This window comes from Cherax quadricarinatus, unplaced genomic scaffold, assembly GCF_038502225.1.
Source record: "Cherax quadricarinatus isolate ZL_2023a unplaced genomic scaffold, ASM3850222v1 Contig3, whole genome shotgun sequence".
NCBI lineage: Eukaryota > Metazoa > Arthropoda > Malacostraca > Decapoda > Parastacidae > Cherax > Cherax quadricarinatus.
The window spans coordinates 430136-444893 of record NW_027195029.1 but is presented as its reverse complement, the minus strand read 5'-3'; the positions used below and the strand labels follow the sequence as shown (position 1 = coordinate 444893).

The 14758-nt window shown below is 45.6% G+C and overlaps 1 protein-coding gene across 4 annotated transcripts in view; it reads right to left on the bottom strand.

The window, feature by feature from the left end:
• spas (spastin) overlaps positions 1-14758 on the bottom strand; it is a 168213-nt gene that overhangs the window by 45780 nt on the left and 107675 nt on the right. The window contains exon 1 of one of the 4 annotated variants that reach the window (XM_053799689.2): positions 4254-4454. The exons of the other annotated variants lie outside the window; for them this stretch is intronic. The gene's annotated coding sequence lies outside the window, so the exon portion shown is untranslated. Of the gene's footprint in view, positions 1-4253; positions 4455-14758 lie in introns of those variants that run through there. 4 annotated transcript variants of the gene reach the window in all.

Below are 14758 nucleotides of genomic sequence, written 5' to 3'. Positions count from 1 at the left end.
GAGTGGTGGAATGGGGATGGTGGAATAGGGGTGGTTGAATGGGGATGGTGGAATAGGGGTGGTGGAATGGGGGATTGGGTCAATAGTTTGTGACGTCAGCCTTGCAAGTGACGTCAGCTGGTGGTAACTGCAGTGGTGAGACAATCACCCAATTGCACCAGCCTACTTGTGTTTCCGGGGGGTCGAGACTCAGCTTCTGACCCCACCTCCTAGACTACTCTGGTGGGCATTACGGCCTTCTGATCACCTGGGCTTTATCATACCTACTCTTGAAGCTGTGTACTGAGTTAACCCTGTCCACTGGTGTACATTATCTCTTCTCCCCCCTCAACCAACTGAGGCTAAAGTACTAACATCTGTCCTCGATAACGTGAGAAATCACGAAAGCAATCGGAAATTCACAATTTTTTCCACAGTGGTCATTTTGCATATTGTGATTTCACCTGTTTATTGACGACCTTCTGTTTGTGTTCAGATGTTATAGTCTGTTCAATTAACTGCTTTGGGATTCATTAGGAATTCAAGTAATTAGCATGGAAATGGGCGCTATGTATCTTTCTCAAAACCAATCAGTCCACTGACACCCAGGTACCTATTTACTGATAGGTGAACAGGAGTAGGTGTAAGGAGGCTTGCCCATACGTCTTGCCTATCCCGGGAATCGATCAGGTGACCTTTTGATTGTGAATTGAACTCTCTACCAGCGGGCTCCAAATACAGATGGACTGCCAATTCATTCACGTTGAAAATAGGTAAACAACTTGTGAGGTATAATGTTGTTTAAGGTGTGTCGTGGGACACTTTCCAGTGCTTCAGTATAGTGGTCAGTCAGGTATGTTGTGAGACAGGTTCCACGGGTGTCTCTGTACCCTTGCTTACAATGGTGGCCGCTCATAACATTACCTGCCACCAGGAACAAAGGCACAATACCCTGACTGGAACAATACCCAAATAGCCCCTACATAGAAGCTTATATTTCGGTACCGTTGTAACTAGTCAATGATCTAAGTCGGACCGAAACGTAGTCATAAATTCCTATGTGTGGGTTATTTGTCTATCACCTAACACCACACTGACTAAACTGTATATCAATAGATGGGGTGATCCGCTTTTAATGCAAGTGTGGGGACCCACAGCCTCAGACAAGTAAACAACGACTTCCAGGAATAATAACTAAAGCGTAATGAACACCCGTCAGTGCTCAATAATAACCTTCAGAGACAGAAACACAGGAGGTTGACTGATCTATATATTTCGACCCCTTTCTGGGATCCTCTAATAAGATATTTCTCTGAGGCTGTCTGAATATTCAGCTACTGATGCGACAGTGATTTTGATATCTGGTAATGACTGCCAGGATCTTGGTTCCCGCCGCCCGCGGAGTGAAGATAAGATTTCGTTGGGATTTTTAACCCGGGAGGGTTAGCCACCCAGGATAACCCAGGAAAGTCAGTGCATCATCGTGGACTTAACTTATTTCCATTGTGGTCCTCAATCTTGTCCCCCAGGATGCGACCCACACCAGTCGACTAACACCCAGGTACCTATCTGCTGTTAGGTGAACAGGACAACAGGTGTAAGGAAACACGTCGAAATGTTTCCACCTGCCGGGAATCGAACCCGGGTCCTCCGTGTGTGAAGCGGGAGCTTTAGCCACCAGACCACCGGGTTATAGAGATATGGGATAGACAGTGAAAGTGTGGTGTGGGTGGTGGCACTAGTTGTGGTAGGGGTGGTGGTACTAGTTGTGGTAGGGGTGGTGGCACTAGTTGTGGTAGGGGTGGTGGCACTAGTTGTGGTAGGGGTGGTGGCACTAGTTGTGGTAGGGGTGGTGACACTAGCTGTGGTAGGGGTGGTGGTATTAGTTGTGGTAGGGGTGGTGGCACTAGTTGTGGTAGGGATGGTGGTACTAGTTGTGGTAGGGATGGTGGTACTAGTTGTGGTAGGGGTGGTGGCACTAGTTGTGGTAGGGATGGTGGTACTAGTTGTGGTAGGGGTGGTGGCACTAGTTGTGGTAGGGGTGGTGGTACTAGTTGTGGTAGGGGTGGTGGTACTAGTTGTGGTAGGGGTGGTGGCACTAGTTGTGGTAGGGGTGGTGGCAATAGTTGTGGTAGGGGTGGTGGCAATAGTTGTGGTAGGGGTGGTGGCACTAGTTGTGGTAGGGGTGGTGGCACTAGTTGTGGTAGGGGTGGTGGCAATAGTTGTGGTAGGGGTGGTGGCACTAGTTGTGGTAGGGGTGGTGGCACTAGTTGTGGTAGGGGTGGTGGCACTAGTTGTTGTAGGGGTGGTGGCAATAGTTGTGGTAGGGGTGGTGGCACTAGTTGCCGTAGGGGTGGTGGCACTAGTTGTGGTAGGGGTGGTGACACTAGTTGTGGTAGGGGTGGTGGAACTAGTTGTCGTAGGGGTGGTGGCACTAGTTGTGGTAGGGGTGGTGGCACTAGTTGTGGTAGGGGTGGTGGCACTAGTTGTGGTAGGGGTGGTGGCACTAGTTGTGGTAGGGGTGGTGGCAATAGTTGTGGTAGGGGTGGTGGCACTAGTTGTGGTAGGGGTGGTGGCAATAGTTGTGGTAGGGGTGGTGGCACTAGTTGCCGTAGGGGTGGTGGCACTAGTTGTCGTAGGGGTGGTGACACTAGTTGTGGTAGGGGTGGTGGTACTAGTTGTGGTAGGGGTGGTGGCACTAGTTGTGGTAGGGGTGGTGGCACTAGTTGTGGTAGGGGTGGTGACACTAGCTGTGGTAGGGGTGGTGGTATTAGTTGTGGTAGGGGTGGTGGCACTAGTTGTGGTAGGGATGGTGGTACTAGTTGTGGTAGGGGTGGTGCCACTAGTTGTGGTAGGGGTGGTGACACTAGTTGTGGTAGGGGTGGTGCCACTAGTTGTGGTAGGGGTGGTGCCACTAGTTGTGGTAGGGGTGGTGCCACTAGTTGTGGTAGGGGTGGTGCCACTAGTTGTGGTAGGGGTAGTGACACTAGTTGTGGTAGGGGTGGTGCCACTAGTTGTGGTAGGGGTGGTGCCACTAGTTGTGGTAGGGGTGGTGCCACTAGTTGTGGTAGGGGTGGTGCCACTAGTTGTGGTAGGGGTGGTGGTACTAGTGGTGGGGGTGCACTAGTGGAGGTGGTGGCACTAGTTAAGAGGTGGGGTTTGAGTGCCAATGTGGGGTAACGGTCAACAGTGCCACTTATGGCACTAGTGACTCACAGACCTGTCCCTCACCCACTACCACAACTCAGACTGATATACCTTCAATGACTTTCGAGTCTTTCTACTACCGGAGCCCGGCCATGGACCAGGCTCATCTGGTGGTAGCCTGGTCAACCAGGCTGTTGCTGCTAGTGGTCCGCTGCCCCACATACCTATCACAGCCTGGCTGATCTGGTACCTTGTGAAGATACTTATCCAGCCTCCAAGATTCCAACACTTGTTCCAGCAGTGTTTCCAATATCTTGCAGTAAGATGTTGAATAATCTGGGGCCTCGGATGTTAATACAGTGTTACCATATTGCTGACACACCTCAACACAGTGTTGACCCATCCTGGGTGATGGAATGTGTAAAGTCAACACAGTGTTGACCCATCCTGGGTGATGGAATGTGTAAAGTCAACACAGTGTTGACCATCCTGGGTGATGGAATGTGTAAAGTCAACACAGTGTTGACCATCCTGGGTGATGGAATGTGTAAAGTCAACACAGTGTTGACCCATCCTGGGTGATGGAATGTGTAAAGTCAACACAGTGTTGACCCATCCTGGTGATGGAATGTGTAAAGTTAACACAGATTTTGTTCCCACAATACAACCATCATACATAATAGTGTAGCAACACACTACTATTGTATCTAGTGTTGATAAATATTAGAAATATAACTATACCATCAACACAACAAGTCATACATCACCATAGGCAAGTCACTTTACTGGTTAATATAGGTAATTTACACATATATTACTCCATAAAACAACTGTAAATATTGAAATTTTAGTTAGTACTAATCAAAACCAATTAATTATATTAATTTGGTGATGCTACAACACTACAACAATATAAACTCTATTTGCAAAAAAAAAAACATTTGGGCATTTTCCTTAAGACACCTGCTGTCCCTGTTCACCTAGCAGTAAGTAGGTACCTGGGTGTTAGTGGACTGGTGTGGGTGGCATCCTGGGACAAAACTGACCTAATCTGCGGGAAATGCTCTATATAACAAGTGGCTTTCTATACAGTAGTATGTCATTAATGTCAGCTATGGTCTGTATACCTTGTACATGTACTGGTAAAAACTAATCATCATCGTTGGTAAATGAAGATTTAGTGACTTTTCCACTTCTCTTGTCCAGGAGTGGAGTAGCCGGCCTAAAGTTGATCCCCTGGGCCTCAGGAGTGGAGTAGCCGGCCTAAAGTTGATCCCCTGGGCCTCAGGAGTGGAGTAGCCTCACCCACCTGCCATAGTCACAGAACAACCTCACTAGACCAGAGTGAACAGTGTGGGAGCCTAGAGTGGGCCCTGCGGGGCAGCAGTGTGGGCGTATACAACCACTATCACCAACCGTCATACACCTTTTCAAGTGAAGTTGACTGCGTGCCAACCTGTGTTGCAACCATGGTTGTCTCCACTAACTGACCAATACATTTGCAACCATGGTTGTCTCCACTAACTGACCAATACATTTGCAACCATGGTTGTCTCCACTGATCAAGAAATTCTTGCAACACCATCACCAATACTCAATCAGAATTTAAACTTTCCAATGTTTTGCTAGGTTGTTGCTGGTGGTCCTGGTCCAGGCCTGTCTGGTGCTTGTCTGGTTAAGCAGGTAGTTGTTGCTGGTAGTCCAGGACCAGCCTTGTCTAGTGCTTATCTGGTTAACCAGGCTGTTGCCGCTGGTGGCCAGCTGCCCCACATCCATCACAATCTGGCTGATCTGGCACTTGGAGATACTTGTCCAGTTTCCTCCTGAAGACTGCTACATTTGTCCCAGCAGTGTTTCTGATATCTTCTAGTAAGATACTGAATAGTCTGGGATCACGGATGTTGATACATTTTTCTCGTATTGTGTCCATGGTACCCCTGCTTTATTGTGCCCACGGTGCCCCTGCTTTGTGCCCAGGGTACCTCTGCTTTGCGCCCACGGGTTTAAAACATATCAACTACCCGAGGGTCACTAAGATTGTAAAGTTTCACTACCGCTCAAGAATACCTGGAAAGTAAGGCGGAAGTCGTTATACACCATCTATGTTGATACTTCCTACCATGACATCCACCCACCATAATACATAACTATCCCCATCTTACCTAACTTTAATGCCTCATTACCTACCTCAAATGACACTGAGGTATGTTATATAAAACTAACTACTCTCCCTACTTTCTACTATCACTACTACTACCACAACTACCAGCCTTACCACTGCTTTTTTATCTTTCTCTCTTTGTCCCGTCCCTCTCCCCGTCGCCTATATATACTGGCTCCCTCACTCTCGTGTGTCAGTGTGACTTGTAAATGGTCCAAGTCGGACAAACTTGGTTGTAAGCTTCTGTCTCCTATGTGCGGCTTGTGTACCCAAATATTAGAAAATTTAACAAAACAGTCAGGATATGTCTGGTAAAGCTATGGCTGGGCAACATCAGATAACATTGAAATCTGTACGAGTATCACCGGTGGTGCAGGAGGGTGTTGAATATATACACACATTATGATCCACTCTACCATGACAATAACAGAGTGGTGTAAGTCTAGGGGCTTAGTACCCAATATTTCACTGTGTGGGCGGTGGAGATTGTCTATCACCACCACCATCTACACTACCACTACCACCACCACTTGCACCACCACCATCTACACTACCACCACTTTCACCACCACCATTTACACTACCACATCTTTTAATGCCTCCAGAAAAACCATAGCAATAACAATTTTATATTTTGAGTGAGATGTTACAAGAAAGTGAAGGAAGGGGGACGACAGTCTCTTCCAGACACTACAAGATTATCACCACACTATACTACTACCATGTACTGCCCTCCTTCCCTCCCTCACTCTCCATGCTAGAGCTGCTGTCCTCAACAGAGATTCTGGAGACATGCCAGGAATAACAGCAACTGCAGGAGTCCACTCGGATCTGCTCAGGAAACCTAACCACACAAGGACCTTAAATATATATTTTAAAAAACTGATAAATTCATTAGTCTTTATCAAGGGTGATGGATTGAACGAAGCAACTCTAGGCTGATAGGTTAATTGTTGTAACCCGGGTAGTGTGACTTTGTAGATTAATTGGGAACTGTTGTAACCCGGGTAGTGTGACTTTGTAGATTAATTGGGAACTGTTGTAACCCGGGTAGTGTGACTTTGTAGATTAATTGGGAACTGTTGTAACCCGGGTAGTGTGACTTTGTAGATTAATTGGGAACTGTTGTAACCCGGGTAGTGTGACTTTGTAGATTAATTGGGAACTGTTGGAGCCAGGGTATTGTAGCCACGCTATGAAACAAAAGAATCGAACCAGGAACAACACCAGAGGCAGAGTAAGTGCATGGACACAGGTCAACAAGACTGACATCACACACAAGCACTGGCATATATAGTAGTTGAAGCTTCCACTAGCCATAACAACCCTAGCATCTCAACCAGCCCAGTACAACTACAACAACCCCAGCACCTCAGCCACAACAACCCCAGCACCTCAACCACAACCCCAGCACCTCAGCCACAACAACCCCAGCACCTCAGCCACAACAACCCCAGCACCTCAGCCACAACAACCCCAGCACCTTAGCTACAACAACCCCAGCACCTCAGCCACAACAACCCCAACATCTTAGCTACAACAACCCCAGCACCTCAGCCACAACCACCCCAGCACCTCAGCCACAACAACCCCAGCACCTCAGCCACAATAACCCCAGCACCTCAGCCACAACCACCCCAGCACCTCAGCCACATCCACCCCATCACCCGAGCGACAACAACCCCAGCACCTCAGCCACAACAACCCCATCACCTTAGCTACAACAACCCCAGCACCTCAGCCACAACCACCCCAGCACCTCAGCCGCAACAACCCCAGCACCTCAGCCACAACCACCCCAGCACCTCAGCCACAACCACCCCAGCACCTCAGCCACAATAACCCCAGCACCTCAGCTACAACAACCCCAGCACCTCAGCTACAACCACCCCAGCACCTCAGCCACAACTACCCCAGCACCTCAGCCACAATCACCCCAGCACCTCAGCCACAACAACCCCAGCACCTCAGCCACAAACACCCCAGCACCTCAGCCACAACCACCCCAGCACCTCAGCCACAACAACCCCAGCACCTCAGCCACAAACACCCCAGCACCTCAGCCACAACCACCCCAGCACCTCAGCCACAACCACCCCAGCACCTCAGCTACAACCACCCCAGCCCCTTAGCCACAACCACCCCAGCACCTCAGCTACAACCACCCCAGCACCTCAGCCACAACCACCCCAGCACCTCAGCCACAACAACCCCAGCACCTCAGCCACAACAACCCCAGCACCTTAGCTACAACAACCCCAGCACCTCAGCCACAACCACCCCAGCACCTCAGCCGCAACAACCCCAGCACCTCAGCCACAACCACCCCAGCACCTCAGCCACAACCACCCCAGCACCTCAGCCACAATAACCCCAGCACCTCAGCTACAACCACCCCAGCCCCTTAGCCACAACCACCCCAGCACCTCAGCTACAACCACCCCAGCACCTCAGCCACAACCACCCCAGCACCTCAGCCACAAACACCCCAGCACCTCAGCTACAACCACCCCAGCACCTCAGCCACAAACACCCCAGCACCTCAGCCACAACAACCCCAGCACCTCAGCTACAACCACCCCGGCACCTCAGTCACAACCACCCCAGCACCTCAGCTACAATCACCACAGCCACAACCACCCCAGCACCTCAGCCACAACCACCCCAGCACCTCAGCCACAACCACCCCAACACCTCAGCCACAACCACCCCAGCACCTCAGCCACAAACACCCCAGCACCTCAGCCACAACCACCCCAGCACCTCAGCCACAACCACCCCAGCACCTGAGCCACAACCACCCCAGCACCTCAGCCATAACCACCCCAGCACCTCAGCCACAGCCACCCCAGCACCTCAGTCACAACCACCCCAGCACCTCAGCCACAGCCACCCCAGCACCTCCGCCACAACCACCCCAGCACCTCAACCAGCATAACAAGCCCGTACAAGAAGCAGCAGGTGGTGTACAAAAGTCGGCCTTACCAGAATGTTAATATACAGATGGAGAGGCCCAGAGGCAGGAGCCAAGATGCTGACTTAACTATCAAATGGACGCCACACATTAGTTCAGCTTGCTCCCTTGCTACTCTGCTTCCTATCCCTGCTACTTTTCTTGCTAACCCGATACTCTACTTGCTACCTCGGCTACCTCACATGCTGTACGCTAGTCCACCTACTTCCCTGCTACTATCCTTGCTAGCCCCTGGTACTCTACTTGCTAGCCCCTGGTGCTCTCCTTGCTAGCCCCTGGTACTCTACTTGCTACCTCGGCTACCTCACATGATGTACGCTAGTCCACCTACTTCCCTGCTACTATCCTTGCTAGCCCCTGCTACTCTCCTTGCTAGCCCCTGGTGCTCTCCTTGCTAGCCCCTGGTACTCTACTTGCTACCTCGGCTACCTCACATGCTGTACGCTAGTCCACCTACTTCCCTGCTACTCTCCTTGCTAGCCCCTGGTACTCTCCTTGCTAGCCCCTGGTACTCTACTTGCTACCTCGGCTACCTCACATGCTGTACGCTAGTCCACCTACTTCCCTGCTACTCTCCTTGCTAGCCCCTGGTACTCTACTTGCTACCTCGGCTACCTCACATGCTGTACGCTAGTCCACCTACTTCCCTGCTACTCTCCTTGCTAGCTATCACATACCCTATGAACGAGTTTGAGGACATCTACCTTCGATGCCTGGGTTACAGCAAGACTTCCTAACTTCCTGGTACTAGCCTCTGGTCGGGTACTCTAATTGCTTTCTTGCTGTCTAACTACCACTGTCTATTCCTATGATGGTCCTAAATAACAGAAGTAGTAATAATAATCTTTATTTCTAGTTACATGTACAAGGTATACAGACCATAGCTGACATCAGTGACATACTACTATAAAGAAAGCCGCTTTTTATGCTGAGCATTTCCCGCAAATTAGGTCAGTTTTTATCCCAGGATGCGACCCACACCAGTCGACTAACACCCAGGAACCTATTTTATACTGAGGGGTGAACATGGACAACAGATGTCTTATGGAAACACGTCCTGTTTTCCAGCCGTACCGGGGACTCAAACTCCGGACCTCAGTGTGTGAGCTGAATGTGCTAGGGATCGAGCTACGGGACACCCAGTAGGTAGGACAGTATATCCCATCCGTAAAACTGTGCTGGTGTTTTGATAAATGATTTTATATCCATGTTTATACTACGCTTTTTGGTTAAAATCTAGTTTAGATTAACAGTGTGTGTGTGTGTGTGTGTGTGTGTGTGTGTGTGTGTGTGTGTGTGTGTGTGTGTGTGTGTGTGTGTGTGTGTGTGTGTGTGTACTAGCCTTGTCGTGCTTGCAAGGGTCGAATCACATTTAGTATGGTGTCTTTTGTCTCGTTAACACTAAGATGACAGGTTAATCTTACTGTCTCATGAACAACATGACAGGTAATTCTGTCTCATGAACAAGATGACAGGTAATTCTGTCTCATGAACAAGATGACAGGTAATTCTGTCTCATGAACAAGATGACAGGTAATTCTTACTGTCTCATGAACAAGATGACAGGTAATTCTTACTGTCTCATGAACAACATGACAGGTAATTTTGTCTCATGAACAAGATGACAGGTAATTCTGTCTCATGAACAAGATGACAGGTAATTCTTACTGTCTCATGAACAACATGACAGGTAATTTTGTCTCATGAACAAGATGACAGGTAATTCTGTCTCATGAACAAGATGACAGGTAATTCTTACTGTCTCATGAACAACATGACAGGTAATTTTGTCTCATGAACAAGATGACAGGTAATTCTTACTGTCTCATGAACAACATGACAGGTAATTTTGTCTCATGAACAAGATGACAGGTAATTCTGTCTCATGAACAAGATGACAGGTAATTCTGTCTCATGAACAAGATGACAGGTAATTCTGTCTCATGAACAAGATGACAGGTAATTCTTACTGTCTCATGAACAAGATGACAGGTAATTCTTACTGTCTCATGAACAACATGACAGGTAATTCTGTCTCATGAACAAGATGACAGGTAATTCTGTCTCATGAACAAGATGACAGGTAATTCTGTCTCATGAACAAGATGACAGGTAATTCTGTCTCATGAACAAGATGACAGGTAATTCTTACTGTCTCATGAACAAGATGACAGGTAATTCTTACTGTCTCATGAACAAGATGACAGGTAATTTTGTCTCATGAACAAGATGACAGGTAATTCTGTCTCATGAACAAGATGACAGGTAATTCTGTCTCATGAACAAGATGACAGGTAATTCTGTCTCATGAACAAGATGACAGGTAATTCTTACTGTCTCATGAACAAGATGACAGGTAATTCTGTCTCATGAACAAGATGACAGGTAATTCTTACTGTCTCATGAACAAGATGACAGGTAATTCTGTCTCATGAACAAGATGACAGGTAATTCTGTCTCATGAACAAGATGACAGGTAATTCTGTCTCATGAACAAGATGACAGGTAATTCTTACTGTCTCATGAACAAGATGACAGGTAATTCTTACTGTCTCATGAACAACATGACAGGTAATTCTGTCTCATGAACAAGATGACAGGTAATTCTGTCTCATGAACAAGATGACAGGTAATTCTGTCTCATGAACAAGATGACAGGTAATTCTGTCTCATGAACAAGATGACAGGTAATTCTTACTGTCTCATGAACAAGATGACAGGTAATTCTTACTGTCTCATGAACAAGATGACAGGTAATTTTGTCTCATGAACAAGATGACAGGTAATTCTGTCTCATGAACAAGATGACAGGTAATTCTGTCTCATGAACAAGATGACAGGTAATTCTGTCTCATGAACAAGATGACAGGTAATTCTTACTGTCTCATGAACAAGATGACAGGTAATTCTGTCTCATGAACAAGATGACAGGTAATTCTTACTGTCTCATGAACAAGATGACAGGTAATTCTGTCTCATGAACAAGATGACAGGTAATTCTGTCTCATGAACAAGATGACAGGTAATTCTGTCTCATGAACAAGATGACAGGTAATTCTTACTGTCTCATGAACAAGATGACAGGTAATTCTTACTGTCTCATGAACAACATGACAGGTAATTCTGTCTCATGAACAAGATGACAGGTAATTCTGTCTCATGAACAAGATGACAGGTAATTCTGTCTCATGAACAAGATGACAGGTAATTCTGTCTCATGAACAAGATGACAGGTAATTCTTACTGTCTCATGAACAAGATGACAGGTAATTCTTACTGTCTCATGAACAACATGACAGGTAATTCTGTCTCATGAACAAGATGACAGGTAATTCTGTCTCATGAACAAGATGACAGGTAATTCTGTCTCATGAACAAGATGACAGGTAATTCTGTCTCATGAACAAGATGACAGGTAATTCTTACTGTCTCATGAACAAGATGACAGGTAATTCTTACTGTCTCATGAACAAGATGACAGGTAATTTTGTCTCATGAACAAGATGACAGGTAATTCTGTCTCATGAACAAGATGACAGGTAATTCTGTCTCATGAACAAGATGACAGGTAATTCTGTCTCATGAACAAGATGACAGGTAATTCTTACTGTCTCATGAACAAGATGACAGGTAATTCTGTCTCATGAACAAGATGACAGGTAATTCTTACAGTTTCATGAACAAGATAACAGGTAATTCTTACTGTCTCATGAACAAGATGACAGGTAATTCTTACTGTCTCATGAACAAGATGACAGGTAATTCTTACTGTCTCATGAACAAGATGACAGGTAATTCTTACTGTCTCATGAACAAGATGACAGGTAATTCTTACTGTCTCATGAACAAGATGACAGGTAATTTTGTCTCATGAACAAGATGACAGGTAATTATGTCTCATGAACAAGATGACAGGTAATTCTTACTGTCTCATGAACAAGATGACAGGTAATTCTTACTGTCTCATGAACAAGATGACAGGTAATTCTGTCTCATGAACAAGACAGGTAATTCTTACAGTTTCATGAACAAGATAACAGGTAATTCTTACTGTCTCATGAACAAGATGACAGGTAACTCTTACTGTCTCATGAACAAGATGACAGGTAATTCTTACTGTCTCATGAACAAGATGACAGGTAATTCTTACTGTCTCATGAACAAGATGACAGGTAATTCTTACTGTCTCATGAACAAGATGACAGGTAATTTTGTCTCATGAACAAGATGACAGGTAATTATGTCTCATGAACAAGATGACAGGTAATTCTTACTGTCTCATGAACAAGATGACAGGTAATTCTTACTGTCTCATGAACAACATGACAGGTAATTCTGTCTCATGAACAAGATGACAGGTAATTCTGTCTCATGAACAAGATGACAGGTAATTCTGTCTCATGAACAAGATGACAGGTAATTCTGTCTCATGAACAAGATGACAGGTAATTCTTACTGTCTCATGAACAAGATGACAGGTAATTTTGTCTCATGAACAAGATGACAGGTAATTCTGTCTCATGAACAAGATGACAGGTAATTCTGTCTCATGAACAAGATGACAGGTAATTCTGTCTCATGAACAAGATGACAGGTAATTCTTACTGTCTCATGAACAAGATGACAGGTAATTTTGTCTCATGAACAAGATGACAGGTAATTCTGTCTCATGAACAAGATGACAGGTAATTCTGTCTCATGAACAAGATGACAGGTAATTCTGTCTCATGAACAAGATGACAGGTAATTCTTACTGTCTCATGAACAAGATGACAGGTAATTCTGTCTCATGAACAAGATGACAGGTAATTCTTACTGTCTCATGAACAAGATGACAGGTAATTCTTACTGTCTCATGAACAAGATGACAGGTAATTCTTACTGTCTCATGAACAAGATGACAGGTAATTCTTACTGTCTCATGAACAAGATGACAGGTAACTCTTACTGTCTCATGAACAAGATGACAGGTAACTCTTACTGTCTCATGAACAAGATGACAGGTAACTCTTACTGTCTCATGAACAAGATGACAGGTAATTCTTACTGTCTCATGAACAAGATGACAGGTAACTCTTACTGTCTCATGAACAAGATGACAGGTAACTCTTACTGTCTCATGACCAAGTGACAGGTAACTCTTACTGTCTCATGAACAAGTGACAGGTAACTCTTACTGTCTCATGAACAAGATGACGGGTAACTCTTACTGTCTCATGAACAAGATGACAGGTAATTCTTACTGTCTCATGAACAAGATGACAGGTAACTCTTACTGTCTCATGACCAAGTGACAGGTAACTCTTACTGTCTCATGACCACGTGACAGGTAACTCTTACTGTCTCATGACCAAGTGACAGGTAACTCTTACTGTCTCATGAACAAGATGACAGGTAATTCTTACTGTCTCATGAACAAGATGACAGGTAACTCTTACTGTCTCATGAACAAGATGACAGGTAATTCTTACTGTCTCATGAACAAGATGACAGGTAATTCTTACTGTCTCATGAACAAGATGACAGGTAACTCTTACTGTCTCATGACCACGTGACAGGTAACTCTTACTGTCTCATGACCACGTGACAGGTAACTCTTACTGTCTCATGACCACGTGACAGGTAACTCTTACTGTCTCATGACCACGTGACAGGTAACTCTTACTGTCTCATGAACAAGATGACAGGTAATTCTTACTGTCTCATGAACAAGATGACAGGTAACTCTTACTGTCTCATGAACAAGATGACAGGTAATTCTTACTGTCTCATGAACAAGATGACAGGTAATTCTTACTGTCTCATGAACAAGATGACAGGTAACTCTTACTGTCTCATGAACAAGATGACAGGTAATTCTGTCTCATGAACAAGATGACAGGTAACTCTTACTGTCTCATGAACAAGATGACAGGTAACTCTTACTGTCTCATGAACAAGATGACAGGTAACTCTTACTGTCTCATGAACAAGATGACAGGTAATTCTTACTGTCTCATGAACAAGATGACAGGTAACTCTTACTGTCTCATGAACAAGATGACAGGTAATTCTTACTGTCTCATGAACAAGATGACAGGTAATTCTTACTGTCTCATGAACAAGATGACAGGTAACTCTTACTGTCTCATGAACAAGATGACAGGTAATTCTGTCTCATGAACAAGATGACAGGTAACTCTTACTGTCTCATGAACAAGATGACAGGTAACTCTTACTGTCTCACGAATATGCAATATGACATCAATCTTAAGCACTTCTAACATTCACTATACAGTTATCTTTAGTTCCCTGTTTGTTTCTGCCTAGTTATTAGTCCTGCGATGATTCCTTTCCTGTTTACGAGGCCTGAAGTATGTGAGCGGGCAACAGGGAAGAAGATCCTGAAAACCATTAACAGATAACAGATATACACAACGGTAGATGCGTGCCAAGAGATCTGAGAGAAGAAGGAACTCGGGAAATAGAGTGGTAATCTTCACACAAGACAGAAGCTT